Raw genomic sequence first — 14,556 nt, forward strand, 5'->3', positions numbered from 1 at the left:
GTGGGCACACTTCACTGCACGAACGTCGCCAGCTACACCAGGGACTCCTTGGTGCTCAAACATCACCGCCTACGCTAGGGACTCCTCGGTGCTCGTCATCGCCAGCGATGTCAGGGACTCCTCGCTCCTCGGTGCTCGGTTATCGCCAGCAACGTCGGGGACTTCTCGCTCCTCGGTGTTTGGACATCGCCGCCTACACCGGGGACTCCTCACTCCTTGGTGCTCGAACATCGCCGCCTACACCAGGAACTCCTCGCTCCTCGGTGCTCGGTCATCGCCAGTGATGCCAGGGACTCCTTGCTTCTTGGTGCTCGGTCATCGCCAGCGACGCTAGGGACTCCTCGCTCCTCGGTGCTCGGACATCGCCGCCTACACCGGGGACTCCTCGCTCCTACATCACTGCCTATGCCGGGGACTCCTCGCAGCTCGGTGCTCGATCAACGTCGGGGACGCCAGGGACTCCTCGCTCCTCGGTGCTCGGTCATCGCCAGCGACGTCAGGGACTCCTCGCTCCTTGGTGCTCATCATCGCCGCCTACACCGGGGACTCCTCGCACCTCGGTGCTCGGTCATCGCTAGTGACGCCGGGGACTCCTCGCTCCTCAGTGCTCGGTCATCGCCAGCGACGTCGGAGACTCCTCGCTCCCTAGTGCTCGATCATCGCCAGCGACGCTGGGGGACTCCTCGGTGCTCGGTCATCGCCAGCAATGCCGGGGGACTCCTCGCTCCTTGGTGCTCGGTCATCACCAGCGACGTCGGGGACTCCTCGCTCCTCAGTGCTCGGTCATCGCCAGCGACACCGGGGACTCCTCGCTACTTGGTGCTCGATCATCGCCAGCGACACCGGGGACTCCTCGCTCCTCGATGCTCGGTCATCGCCAGCGATGCTGGGGACTCCTTGCTCCTCGATGCTTGATCATCACCAGCGACACCAGGGACACCTCCCTCCTTGGTGCTCGGTCATCGCCAGCGACACCGGAGACTCCTCGCTCCAAGGTGCTTGGTCATCGCCAGCGATGCCGAGGACTCCTCGCTCCTCGGTGCTCGGTCATCGCCAGCGACGTCGGGGACTCCTTGGTGCTCGGTCATCGCCAGCAACACAGGGGACTCCTCGCTCCTCGGTGCTCGGTCATCGCCAGCAACACAGGGGACTCCTCGCTCCTCGGTGCTCAGACATCATCGACGACACTAGGGACTCCTCGCTCCTCGAATCTTGCTATGTCTTATCATAGTGTTATCAAGCTGCTCCATGCTGTTTAGATCAGGGTGCTGATCTTAGGCAGCATGTCTGGGGTCTTGATACGCGCATATCAGACGATGTCAGCAAGCTTTCAGACTTCTTTGACCCTGCTACAAGATTCATTCTTCATCTTCTAGCAGGCTCGAGGACTAAGTGGGCACACTTCACCTTATGGTGAATGTGCTTGTTCTCATCTCGAGGCTACGCCCGGGGACTGGCTGCCTGCTCGGTTGGTCTTCTACTTTCTGACCCTGACACCACACGACTATGTCACCTACTATCAGGCTCGGGGACTAGCTGTGGGGGTATGCCCCCCCGGTATCCTCAGGACAAGACATGGGCCGCACCATCAGAGGTGGCCTAGCCCACAAGATCAAGGTGTGCACGGTGCTGCTCGGCGTGCACCGCAAGACATTGTATAGTACCAAATAGGATACTTACCTTATAACCCTGTCCCTCTAGACTATATAAGGAGAGGCAGGGGTCCCCTAGCGGACATGATCCATCCAGATCTATCTACTACATCTCAATACAATACACCAAAGACATAGGACATAGGGTATTACATCGATCAGACGGTCCAAATCTATCTAAATCGCTATCTCTGCGCCTTGTGTCACCATCCGGTTCCTGATTACGCGCACCCCCACCAACAAATCTACCATCGCGGGATACCCCTCGGTGGACTGCCGATGATAAACTATCGACAGTTGGCGTGCTAGGTAGGGGTGTGCGCTTGATCCATGGCGAGCCAGATGGACCTCAAATCAACAACGCATTCTCGTCATCAATCTCGTGGAGATCCATGCCGGTCCATGACGATGATTCATCACTGGCTATGCTAGCCCCCGCAACATCAGATCCGATCTCGGAACCACCTCTGAGGTTGCCTTCACCAACAAGTCACCGCCCACCAGGTGCTCGCCGTCAACGCCAACCAGATAGCGCCATACGTTATCGACCAGTCATTATGTCTAAAGCTAAGTCACACTTTAATATTTTCCTAAATATTCTTCGATCTTCGTATATCGCCATAATGTTTCTCCGAACTATTTTCTCCATATTTGCACTCCAAATGATTTTCTGAACCCCCGAACAGTCCTGTTGATGCTCGGACGCCTCCAGAGACGGCCCTATCTCTGGCTCCTCCCTACACGTGCATGAGCGTCTGCCCTCTATGTTATGGGTGGTCAGTAGTAGATCCTTAGCGCAGCTTGTTCCTCCTACACGTGCACGGGCTCCGCGCTCTACGTTATGGACTATGGGCTAGCTAGGGCTGGAGACTCAGCTACACACTAACTATTCGGACGATTTATATTAAATATAAATATATCTTCACACCAACTGATCGCCGAACTGCATATGCCATTTCATCACCATTGCTGATTTTTCTCTAGAGTTTATTTATTTGTGCATCATGTACTACCCGTTCTATATATTTGTATTGAAGGATCATCGTCTAGGTGATCGGATCACCTGGTGCTCGAACTTCTCCACCGATCAACTGGTCAGACCGATTGGTTCATGGACTCCATCGCCGACCAGTTGATCGGACTGTTCGTCGGTCGCTTCTACTCAATGCTCACTCCATTGTCGACCAGTTGATTGGACTAATCGCCAGCTACGCCGGTTACTCCTAGGCGCATGGATACTTTGTGCCCGAGGACTAAGTGGGCACACTTCACCGCACGGACGTCGTCAGCTATGTCGGTGCTCGGTCATCACCAGGGACTCCCCGCTCCTTGATGCTCGTTCATCGCTAGCGACACTAGGGACTCCTCGCTCCTCGGTGCTCGGACATCACCAGCGACGCCAGGGACTCCTCGCTCCTCGGTGCTCGATCATCACCAGCGATGTTGGGGACTCCTCGCTCCTCGGTGCTCGGTCATCACCAGCGACGTCGAGGACTCCTCGGTGCTCGGTCATCGCTAGCGACGCCGGGGACTCCTCGCTCCTCGGTGCTCGGTCATCGCCAGCGACACCAGGGACTCCTCGCTCCTCAGTGCTCGAACATCGCTGCGTACGCCGGGGACTCCTCGCTCCTTGGTGCTCGGTCATCGCCAGCGACACCGAAGACTCCTCGCTCCTTGGTGCTCGGTCATCGCCAGCGACGCTGGGGACTCCTCGCTCCTTGGTGCTCAGACATCGCCGCCTACGACGGGGACTCCTCGGTACTCGGTCAACGCCAGCGGCGCTAGGGACTCCTCGCTCCTCGGCGCTCGAACATTGCTAGCTTTGCCGGGGACTCCTCGATGCTCAGACATCGCCGCCTATGCCGAGACCCCTCGGTGCTCAGTCATCGCTAGCAACACCGGCGACTCCTCCCTCCTCGGTGCTCGGACATCGCCATCGACGCCAAGGACTCCTCGCTCCTCGGTGCTCAGTCATCACGAGTGACGCCGGGGACTCCTCGCTCCTCGGTGCTTGGTCGTCAACAGCGACGCTGGGGACTCCTCGCTCCTCGATGCTCGGATATCGCCAGCGACGCCAGGGACTCCTTGCTCCTCGGCACTCGGACATCGCCAGCTTCGCTGGGGACTCCTCGGCGCTCGGACTTCACCACCTACGTCGGGGACTCCTCGGTGCTCAGTCATCGTCGGTGACACCGGGGACTCCTCGCTCCTCGGTGCTCGGACATCACCAGCGACGCCGGGGACTCCCTTACTGCTTGGATCTTGCAACGTCTCGTCGGTGTGCTATCAAGCTGCTCCATGTTATTCGGATCAGGGTGCTGATCTTGGGTAGCACGTCTAGGGTCTTGATACACGCATGTCAGATCAAGGCATGCACAGTGCTGCTCGACGCGCACCGCAAGACATTGTGTAGTACCAAATAGGCTACTTTACTTGTAACCCTATCCCTCTAGACTATATAAGGAGAGGTAGGGGTCCCCTAGCGGATAAGCTACTTAGTCGTCTAGATCAATACAATACACCAAAGACACAGGACGTAGGGTATTACGTCGATCAGACGGCCCGAACCTGTCTAAATCGTTGTCTCTACGCCTTGTGTCACAATCCGATTCCTGATTACGCACACCTCCACCGATAAATCTACCATCACGGGATACCCCTCGGTGGACTGTCAACGATATTCCATCGACAATGTATTTGCTTTATTCTGGAAGACTCCATGCCTCTTGAAGCTAAAGAAGACTATCTCCTTTTCTCGTGGTCGGACTCTAAGTGGGCACACATGGTCCACTACGAAGAAATTTTCGATTATGAACTTGAGTTCCTTACAGCCTTATGGCAAGCTGTACTTGGGTTATGCTGCTCGGCTATGGTTCACGCTGCTCGGCGATGGTTCACGTTGCTCAGCGACGGTTCATGCTGCTCGGCAACTCATCATGGTGCTCAGACCATGAGTTTGACTACTTGGCTTTGTACGCACTTGCTCGGACAAGCTAAAGATGGTGTTGTACAATGGGTACAAGGTGCTCGAGGACTAGCTGTGGGAGGTACGACCCCGGATACCCATGGTAGACCACATGGGCTACGCCCCTAGGGGTGGCCCAACCCACAAGATGAAGCTTTGTGGGGCACGACTCTGCTTGGCGCCTCTCGCAAGACACCGGGAAGATATTCTGAAGATACTACAAGATCTGTTAGGGTACATATGATCCCAAGATTCCTGTAATCTGTTATTACTTTTTGGTTATCTCTTAGATCTAACCGATCTATAAACCTGCCCCTTGGACTATATAAGGCGGGTAGGGACCCCCTTCAAACTCATGCAATATCATATGATAGCTAATACAATGCAACAGACCGCAAGAGTAGGGTATTACGTCATACTGATGGCCTGAACCTGTCTAACTCATGTGTCTTAGTTGCCTTCTCGTTCTTGATCAGACGCTTCTCTACCGATCAATCTAGCTTTGTGGGAACCCCTTGAAGGACTACTAATGATATTCTGTCGACAAACATCCATAAAACTAACTAATTGTTCACTAAAATCAAGAAACATGGACCAAATAAGGGTATGATCTTGTCCCCCTACCTAATTTACCCTAGTACATTCAAAACTTGGATCTAATTTGCTTCATAAGTAGCTCAAGCACTATAGAAGAGAGAGAAAAACAAAACTCTAATTACTCACTAACCAGCCATTAAAACTTCAAAAAAAGTGTGGAATACCATTTTCTTACCTTATACAACCTCTCCACCAAAGGATTTGAGACCAAAATGTTCCCTCCTTAGTAGAGCAATTTTTGAGAGATACCCAAGTCCTCCCCACCTTTCTTTCACATGTTGGAGTGAGTGACCCGAGGAAGAAGAAGGGGGCTACAGCCATTTATACAGTGGACAATTATAGGGGCGGCTGGTGATTGAGCCACCCCTACAAATCCTAGGTATTTATACGTGGAGCATTTGTAGGAGCGGCTCAATCACCAGCCACCCCTACAAATGGCAACACCGGGGGCGGCTGGTGAGTGAGCCGCCCCTACAAATCCTACCCATTTATAGGGGGCGACTTGTATCACTAGCCACCCCTGTTGTTCCATTCTAAGGGGTGGCTGGTCTCGTGGATCCTGAGCATGCCACTATAGGGGTGGCTCCATCACCAGCCACCCCTAAAAAATTAACCCATTGCTACAAACTATTTTTCACGTAGTGCTGCACCGTGGGCCATGTCACGTTGCTGGATGTGTCCAGGCATGGCGTCATGGGGACGCTATCCCTGGTCATCGGTGACCTCACGCACCTCAAGGTCTTGAACCTCACCAACAACGACATCTCTAGGACTATCCCAACGAGCCTTGGCTGGCTCTAGCGGCTCTCGTACCTCAGCCTCTACGACTACACATTCATGGGTGGGATACCCGACGCGATCAGCAACTGCAGCGCCCTCGCCATCGCCTTCTTCGATAAGAACTACCTCACCAGCGATGTTCCGTGGTGGTTTGACGAGTTGCAGAACCTCACCGTCCTCGGCCTCGGTCGCATCCCGCTGTCACTCGGGAACCTTACCAGGCTCCGAAGGCTCACACTACTACAAAAATGATTTTTTGCAACGAGGGCTTTTTTGTAGGGGCGGCTCCACTACCAACTGCCCCTACAGTGGGTGAGCTTGGGTCCCATGATTCCATCCGCCCCTATAAATCTAACAGTAAGGACGGCTGGTGATATGAGCCGCCCCTACAAATAGGTAGATTTGTAGGGGCGGCTCACTCACCAGCCACCCCTACAAATGTCCGCTGTATAAATGGCTGTAGCCCCCTTCTTCTTCCTCAGGTCACTCACTCCAACACGTGAAAGAAAGGTGGGGAGGCCTTGGGCACCTCCTAAAATTGCTCTACTAAGGAGGTAAGGTTTTGGTCTCAAATCCTTTGGTGGAGAGGTTGTAGAAGGTAAGAAAATGCTATTCCACACTTTTTTGAACTTTTAATGGTTGGTTAGTGAGTAATTAGAGTTATGTTTTTCTCTCTCTTCTATGGTGCTTCAGCTACTTATGAAGCAAATTAGACCCAAGTTTTGAATGTACTAGGGTAAATTAGGCTGAAAACAAGATCATACCCTTATTTGATCCATGTTTCTTGATTTTGGTGAACAATTAGTTAGTTTTATGGATGTTTCATGTGAATGTAGATCTAGATCTAGGGTTTATTTTTTATTAATTTCATTTTTGTAAATTTATGTTTGATGAAATTGGACTAGGGTTTGCATAAAAAATATAGGGTAAAATATAATTGTTGCTAATTGTTATCTTTGAAATTGTTTATTGTAATCAACAAATATGTATTTTAATTATTTATGGATAAATGAGCCATTAATTAATTTTCCTCTACCATGGTGTGTTTGTATGCTTCATGTAATTATATTTGATTTATATTCATATATATCTGAAGTATATACAATTATTCTCAAGTAATTGTTAATTTGATTCATTTATATATATATATATATATATGAATAAGTAGTCCTTTAATGTTTGTTTTGTTGTTGTAAAAGTGGAGTACAAGAACTCTTGGATGTATGGTTCGTTAAGGTTCAAGGCAGGTTTCCGTGAAGAGGTGGATAAATTTATTGAAGCCACAGAGAAGTATGCAACGGTGTTAATAGAGAATAAGGATACAATTATTTGTCCCTGTAAAGATTGCAAGAATCGTATGGCATGGATAGATGTGATTATCATCAGATCACATTTGATTATGCGAGGATTTATTGAGGACTACATAGTGTTGATTCATCATGGTGAAACGGTTATTGTTAATGATGATGAGGAGGAGGAATACGACGACGAAACCCTAGAATCCCTGTCCCAATATTCAGCAGCGCTTGATGCATGAATGGATCCCGAGTTTGGTAATGAACAAGGTGGTGATGCTGGTGGTTGGGATGGTAATGATGAAGGTGGTGTCAATAATGATGGTGGAGCACATGTCGGGGATGAAGATGATTTGGAGGACTTGATTCGAGCCCTTGGACCAGAAATTTTACTAAAGAGGCTAAAAGGTCTAGAAAATTTAGAAATAGTGACAAAAGCATCGAAGGAGACTGTGTATGGTGTTGAAAAGGGTTGCCCGACACATTGGACATTGCTACGTTTTGTGCTTGAGCTATTCATCCTGAAGGCTAAGTACGGCTGGTCAGAGTGTAGTTTCAATGATCTATTGCGTCTCCTGTCATGGGTGCTACCACAACTAAACTCAGTTCCCGCCAACACATACCAAGAAAAGAAGGTCATAAGTCCATTGACAACGGGGGTTAAAAAAATACATGCATGCCCCAACCACTGTATCATTTTTCATGGTGAAACGTTCAAGTCACTAGATAAATATCTCTGGTGTGGGGCCAGCTGGTACAAGAACAATGACCTTTACGGTGGGGACGAAGCCTCCACAGGGAAAAAGAGGAATAAGAAGGGTACAAAAAAGATGGTACAAGAATCTCAGCCCCTAGAGGACACTCTATTAGGCAAAGATGCAAAGTAGAGAAGAATTCCTGCCTTGATAATGTGGTACCTGCCAGTGACCGACTGCTTGAGATGTATCTTCCTAAACCCTAAAGAAATCACACTCATGACATGGTGGGATGATGAGCGCAAGGTGGATGATGATAAGATTGCACACCCGACTGATTGTAGTTAGTGGCAAAGGATCGATGAGAAGCACAAAGAATTCAGTGATGACCCAAGGAATGTACGGTTTGGCTTGAACACCGATGGAATGAATCCCTTTAATGAGAGGATGAGCGACCACAACACTTGACCAGTGATGGAGGTGGCAACGGGTGTGGCATATCCTCTTGGTGGCTTACACCACAATAGTAAGATATCACCGGACTACACTAGGGTCGAGGTGCATACCGTGAAGCCCGAGTTCATGCAGTGGAGTATAGACTACGTAGCTCCTGAGGGGCTGGTGTTACTCGGAGACGTAATGGGGTAGTTCATCCTCTGGCACAAACGGGACATTATATTGACTGCTTCTTCGCCGCATCCCCCTCTCTCAAATTTGGAGCGAGTTGTTGAGTACGGGGAGATATTTTCATCGTCTTGTGATCACCACATTCCTGAGATGCCATATTCTTCCCCACCTCCTAGCGAGCATGTGCCTGATAAACCACAACCTTCTCCAGTTCGTTCCGAGCAAGTGCATAATGAGATGTCATAGTCTTCTCAACAAGCACAGCCGATACATGAACAACGAGTGCCTCCTGAAGAAGGTGATGCACAAGAAGATAAGGACATGCCTGAATGGGAACTTCAAAAGAAGCATCCAATCATCATAAGGCCAATTTATGTTTCGATGAAAGACGTCTCGTCGGTGCACAAGTGGTATTCCCATGACCAGTTTAAGCCTGAGAACTAAGTTAAAAAAGTCCCATCACGGTGGTCTAAGGAGGCCGTCACTAGCAAACTTCACCAAACAACAAAGTAGTATCCAAATGTTGATGCCATCAAATGGTCAAAGGATTGCCCGAAAATATATAAAAGAGGCAAGCCCTTCCTACCAAACCAGGACATCCAGCGCCTATCACTTGGAATGAGAAGGTTTCATGATTGGTACTTGTGTGTTCTCCTAATGATCATAGACCTCGTACAAGCATGCTTCCCCACCGACACATTTGGAAGCCCAGCCAGAAAAAATATCTTTGATTTCAATGACATGCAGACATGCTTTCACCTCGGAGCAATGGAAATAAATCTAATTCGCACGTGGTGCCTGTAAGTCCTTGTCCTCCCGATATGATATGAATGTAATCTTTAAATTTTGTTGTAACTAACTCATGCCATAATTTGTAGAATGCAAGTGCACATTGTAAAACAAATGACAAGTATGAAAGCTGGATATATAGACCCTCAAGCTATAGCATAAATAAATTTTAATTACCCTAGACAGTGGAAACTGAATGCCAAAGCGCTAGCTGCTGGAAAGACCCTTAGGGAGAAAGAGGACATCCGTGTGAAGAAACTAAGGCAAGAGTCCCTTAAGGTTTCAGCATACATTGCTCTGGCTTTTAAAAATCTCTAATAGCACTCTACTATATGGCTACCATACAACTTCGAGTAAGTTCAACTCTATATTTAAAGCTTTGTTCGATATATTTTATTCGATGCAAAAGAGCTTATCTAGTTCTATGATTAAATCCATGCAGCAACCACTGGATTTGTATAGGTGTCGATGTTGGGAGGAGCATGATATGTGTCTTTGATTCAATAGAAAGGGACCCGGTGACATTCAAAGACTTCATATCGAATCTCAAGACGTATATATATCGACAATCCTCATTAGCTTATATGTTTGTATATATACTTATAACGTTTACTTTTGGATACTAACAAATTATATTTGCTAAAATAATTCGAACAGTGCATTTTGGTTCTATGTCAATCAACATCATAGAAGGCATAATCTAGTAAGGAAGGAAAGGTTGGCTATAAAAACACTATGTGCAGTAAGTATAACTTACTTTAGTACTTCATTACATGGCTGTCAAAAGCATTGCTTAACATTTTCATATGCAAAACATACAGTGCCACAAGCAGAAGCCTGGAAGTGTATATTGTGGATACTATGTATGTTCTACGATGAGCAACACCGGTGTCTACAGGAGACACCCCTTAAGGGTAAGTTTGAACATCTTCAACCATAGTATAAAAACTTCGTACATGGTATGAAATACTAAACCAAAACTTGTTCTCTTGTAGTGGAAAGAAGAGAAAGAAATGAAAAGAGACCCATACAAGGATGACCAACTCTTAGACGTCGTTGGTGACCTTTGCAATTTCATATTGGACCAGATTGTACACGTCAAAGGCACCTACCATGACCGAGATTCTGACATAGGTAGAAATTCTCAGTACCAACACCTTCGTGAGACTAAAAGGCTAGCTCTAGACCGTTGATAACAAGGTGTATGAAATTTGACATTGGTCTTACTTTGTGGGATGGTTTGGACTTGTGGAACGAATTAGACTTATAAATTATGTCTATTTAATGATGGACTGTTTATATTTTTGTGAATTTGATTTGTAATTATACTTTATATAATACTCTTGTGCTTATGATCAGATTTAAATTATATATATATATATATATATATATATATATATATATATATATATATATTTCTGGTCGAATTTAAATTGTGAATTTGATTTTTTTATGAAAAAATATACTATAGGGGCGGTTCTATAAACAGATATTATAGGAGCGGCTGGTATTCCTAACCATGCCTTCAAATCGATTTGTAAAGATGGTATGAGAACTGTCCCTACAAATAAATGATTTGTAGCCACGTTTTGATAGGGGCGGCTGGCCAAACCGTCCCTGCAAATCGCGTGAAGCGGCCCTACAAAAGGTTTATGCGGTAGGGTCAACCTCAACCAGAACCTTCTCGAAGGCGGCATCCCTGACGTCCTCTCGCGCCTTCCGGACCTCCGGCGCTTCAACGTCTACGAGAACAGCCTCACCGGGAGATACCGCCGCCTGGCTTCTTCAACATGTGCTGCAAGTCTTCGCGCTCGCCAACAACCACTTCCGCGGGCAGCTCCCCGCCGACGCGGGCGCGCACTGGCCGAACCTTACGACGTTCTTGCTCGTCGGGAACAAGCTCAGTGGGCCAATCCCGGCGTCGCTCGCCATGGCGTCAAGCGTGAAGTCCCTCAGCCTCGCCAACAACAGCTTCACCGGGCACGTGCCACCGGAGATCGGGACGCTCTGCATGGCGTCGCTTGAGCTGTCCACCAACAGGCTCGTTGGGAGTTCTTGGGGGGCTTAACCAACTGCAGCGCGCTGGTTGAAATCTCCCTCGATGACAACAGGTTTGGCGGCGCCATGCCAGGCTCCGTCGCCCGCCTCTCCACGCAGCTCCAGAAGCTGAACCTCGGCGGCAACTACATATCTGGCGTGATGCCGCCGGACATTGGAAACCTACAGAATCTCCAAACGTTGGATCTCCGGTCCAACCTCCTCACTGGCGAGATCCCAGAAGGCATCGGGAAGCTAACGAATCTCCAAGACTTGAGGTTACACGAGAACAGGCTGACCGGGCCAGTGCCATCCTCCATTGGCAACCTCGGGCAGCTTCTGAGCCTGGACTTAAGCAACAACTTGCTGAACGGGTCAATTCCTCCTAGCCTTGGCGAACTGAAGCAGCTCACACTGATCAACCTCGCCGGCAACAAGCTCAGCGGCCACATCCCCAGAGACCTGTTCAGAATGCGTTCGTTGTCGATGGCAATGGACCTGTCAGATAACCGGCTCGAGGGCCGGCTCCCACCCGAGGTCCGCCAGCTTGTGAAACTTGCAATACTGGCACTGTCCAGAAACAGAAACCACTTCTCCGGCGAGGTGCCATCTGAGCTGGGGAGCTGCCAGAGCCTGGAGTTTCTTGGCCTGGACAGCAATTCCTTCACTGGAAGCATCCCGTCATCTCTGAGCAGGTTGAAGGGGCTCATGACGCTGAGCCTGGCAGACAACAAGCTGACTGGACGCATCCCGCCGCAGCTCAGCGAGATGACAGGACTCCAGGAGCTGTACCTGTCACGGAACAACTTGTCCGACGTCATACCGGCAGGACTAGAGAACGTGACCTCTCTGATTGAGCTCGACGTGTCAAACAACCACGTCGAAGGCCAGGTTCCAAAGCTCGGCGTGTTCGCGAACACGACGGGCGGATTTCAGATGGCCGGTGCACTCTGTGGCGGCGCAACGAGGCTCCATTTGCCGCCTTGTCCGACTCCGACGACGGCCAACTCCACCAGGGTGCAGCGCGCTCACCTGTTCCTCAAGAGGGGTTGCCCCTAATTGTGTTTGCCCTCTGCCTCGCCATGCTATCCTCTCTCCTAATCCGCTGCCGCCGCAGGAGGTCAAGGATCGCAGACATCAGAGCTCGGAGCGTGCTCAACGGCAACAACTATCCAAGAGTTTCTTACGCCGACCTGGCAAAAGCCACCGACGGCTTTGCAGAGGCGAACCTCATCGGTTCCGGAAAGTACGGATCCGTGTACTGAGGGATCCTGTCGCTGCAGGAGAAGGGGGCTGCGCGCACGAGGACGTCCTGGTGGCGGTGAAGGTGTTCGACTACCAGCAGGTGGGCGCTTCCAAGACCTTCCTGTCGGAATGCGAGGCTCTGCGAAGCGTCAGGCACCGCAACCTGATGGACATCGTCACCTGCTGCTCCAGCATCGACGCCGAGGGCAACGAGTTCAGAGCACTGGTGCTGGACTTCATGCCTAATTCCAGCCTAGACAGATGGCTGCACCCGATTTTCGTTGACATCACGAGAGGACGTGTGCTGAGCGTAGTCCAGAGGCTCAACATTGCCGTGGACATCGCCGACGCTCTGAGCTACCTCCACGACAGCTGCGAGCCGCCGATCATTCACTGTGATCTGAAGCCGAGCAATGTTCTCCTTGGTGAAGACATGACGGCCTGCATCAGCGACTTTGGTCTCGCCAAGCTGCTTCTTGATCCAGGAAGCCATGCTGCTGAAAATAGCGAAAGCACCATGGGCGTCAGAGGCACAATTGGCTATATCGCGCCAGGTACGTACTCTCACTGCACGTATGCTAGTAATTCTTCACCGTTGAATGCTATGCAATGTCAGTTATCTGACGAGTGTTCTTCTTTTGCACTGTTCAGAATACGGCACGTCAGGGAAGGTTTCTACCTATGGTGATACATACAGCTTTGGGATAACGCTTCTTGAGATATTTGTCGGGAAGGTGCAGACCAGCGATGCGTTCAGAGACGGCCTGATGCTAACGGAGTTTGTGAGTGCGGCGTTCCCGGATAAGATAGAGCAGGTTCTTGATCCGGCTCTGTTGCTGGAAGAGGAACTGTTCTTTAGGGTTATGTCCCCATCAGAAGAAGAGAACAACGGATTGTGTGTTACAGTGTATGATTGCCTGGTTTCTGCCATAAGAGTGGCGCTCTGCTGCAGGCAAGAGCCGTGCCAAAGAATGGTCATGAGGGATGCAGCGGCAGAGCTGTGCTTCATCAGAGAAGCCTGCATTCTTGCCTATGGTTAGTGAGAGAGCCTGAGATTCTAAGCACAGCTTATGCAATTTTTGTTGATATTGCTTTTTACTTTAAGCGCGTTCGGCTGGCTGGCTGGGGCTGGGCTGGCCAGCGCACCCACAGTGTCTCCAGACAGAACAGTATTTTTCCCTCCAAAAATCAGCCAGAACAGTATTTTGACTTATTTTTCAGTCCTGCCGAACAGCCTCTTTGTACCCAAACTGCTACTAACAGCACCATGCTCTGAGTTCCAATCACATAACAGTTTTAAAAGTGTGAATGGACTAGAAATCTGTCCTGTGATTTTTAGTTACATTTGTTATATATTTCTAGATCTATAATTTACTCATATAATCGAAGATGTGGATACATGTGGATGCACTATGAATGTACTAAGGCCCTTACTACCTAATATACTTGCAGAGCTTCTCAGTATATTGTCATTTATTCCATCCCTTACGTGTGAAAAGATAATACTATTATATTGTCATTACGATGTATGTATTGCAGGCATTATTTTTGTGTGAATGAAAACAACAGACATTGTTGAAATTTTTGTTGCTCCATGTCCATGTCGGGTTAACATGGTCTATGCCTCTATGGTTTATTCCGTATTTCACACAATAGGTGTGCTGCATATTTTTTTTAAGACAAAGGATAGTTTATATCCGGCTTCATCTACCGAGATAGAATCAAGCCTATTATTACAAAGTTCACAGCACACCACTTTCAAGGTTGAGAAGCTCACATCTAGACTTTAGGAAACAAAACATGAAGAGAAGTCCTGACTAAGAAAGATCACAAAACCTAGTAGATAACCATCCACTGAAACTAAAGAAATGCAG

General features: G+C 49.1%; 1 pseudogene; it reads left to right on the top strand.

The window, feature by feature from the left end:
- The window catches only part of LOC136524392 (probable LRR receptor-like serine/threonine-protein kinase At3g47570), a 38,822-nt pseudogene extending 25,100 nt beyond the window's left edge, over nt 1–13,722 (top strand).
- The last annotated feature ends 834 nt before the right edge of the window (nt 13,723–14,556 follow it).

Source organism: Miscanthus floridulus, chromosome 18, assembly GCF_019320115.1.
Source record: "Miscanthus floridulus cultivar M001 chromosome 18, ASM1932011v1, whole genome shotgun sequence".
In the NCBI taxonomy this organism is placed as follows: domain Eukaryota; kingdom Viridiplantae; phylum Streptophyta; class Magnoliopsida; order Poales; family Poaceae; genus Miscanthus; species Miscanthus floridulus.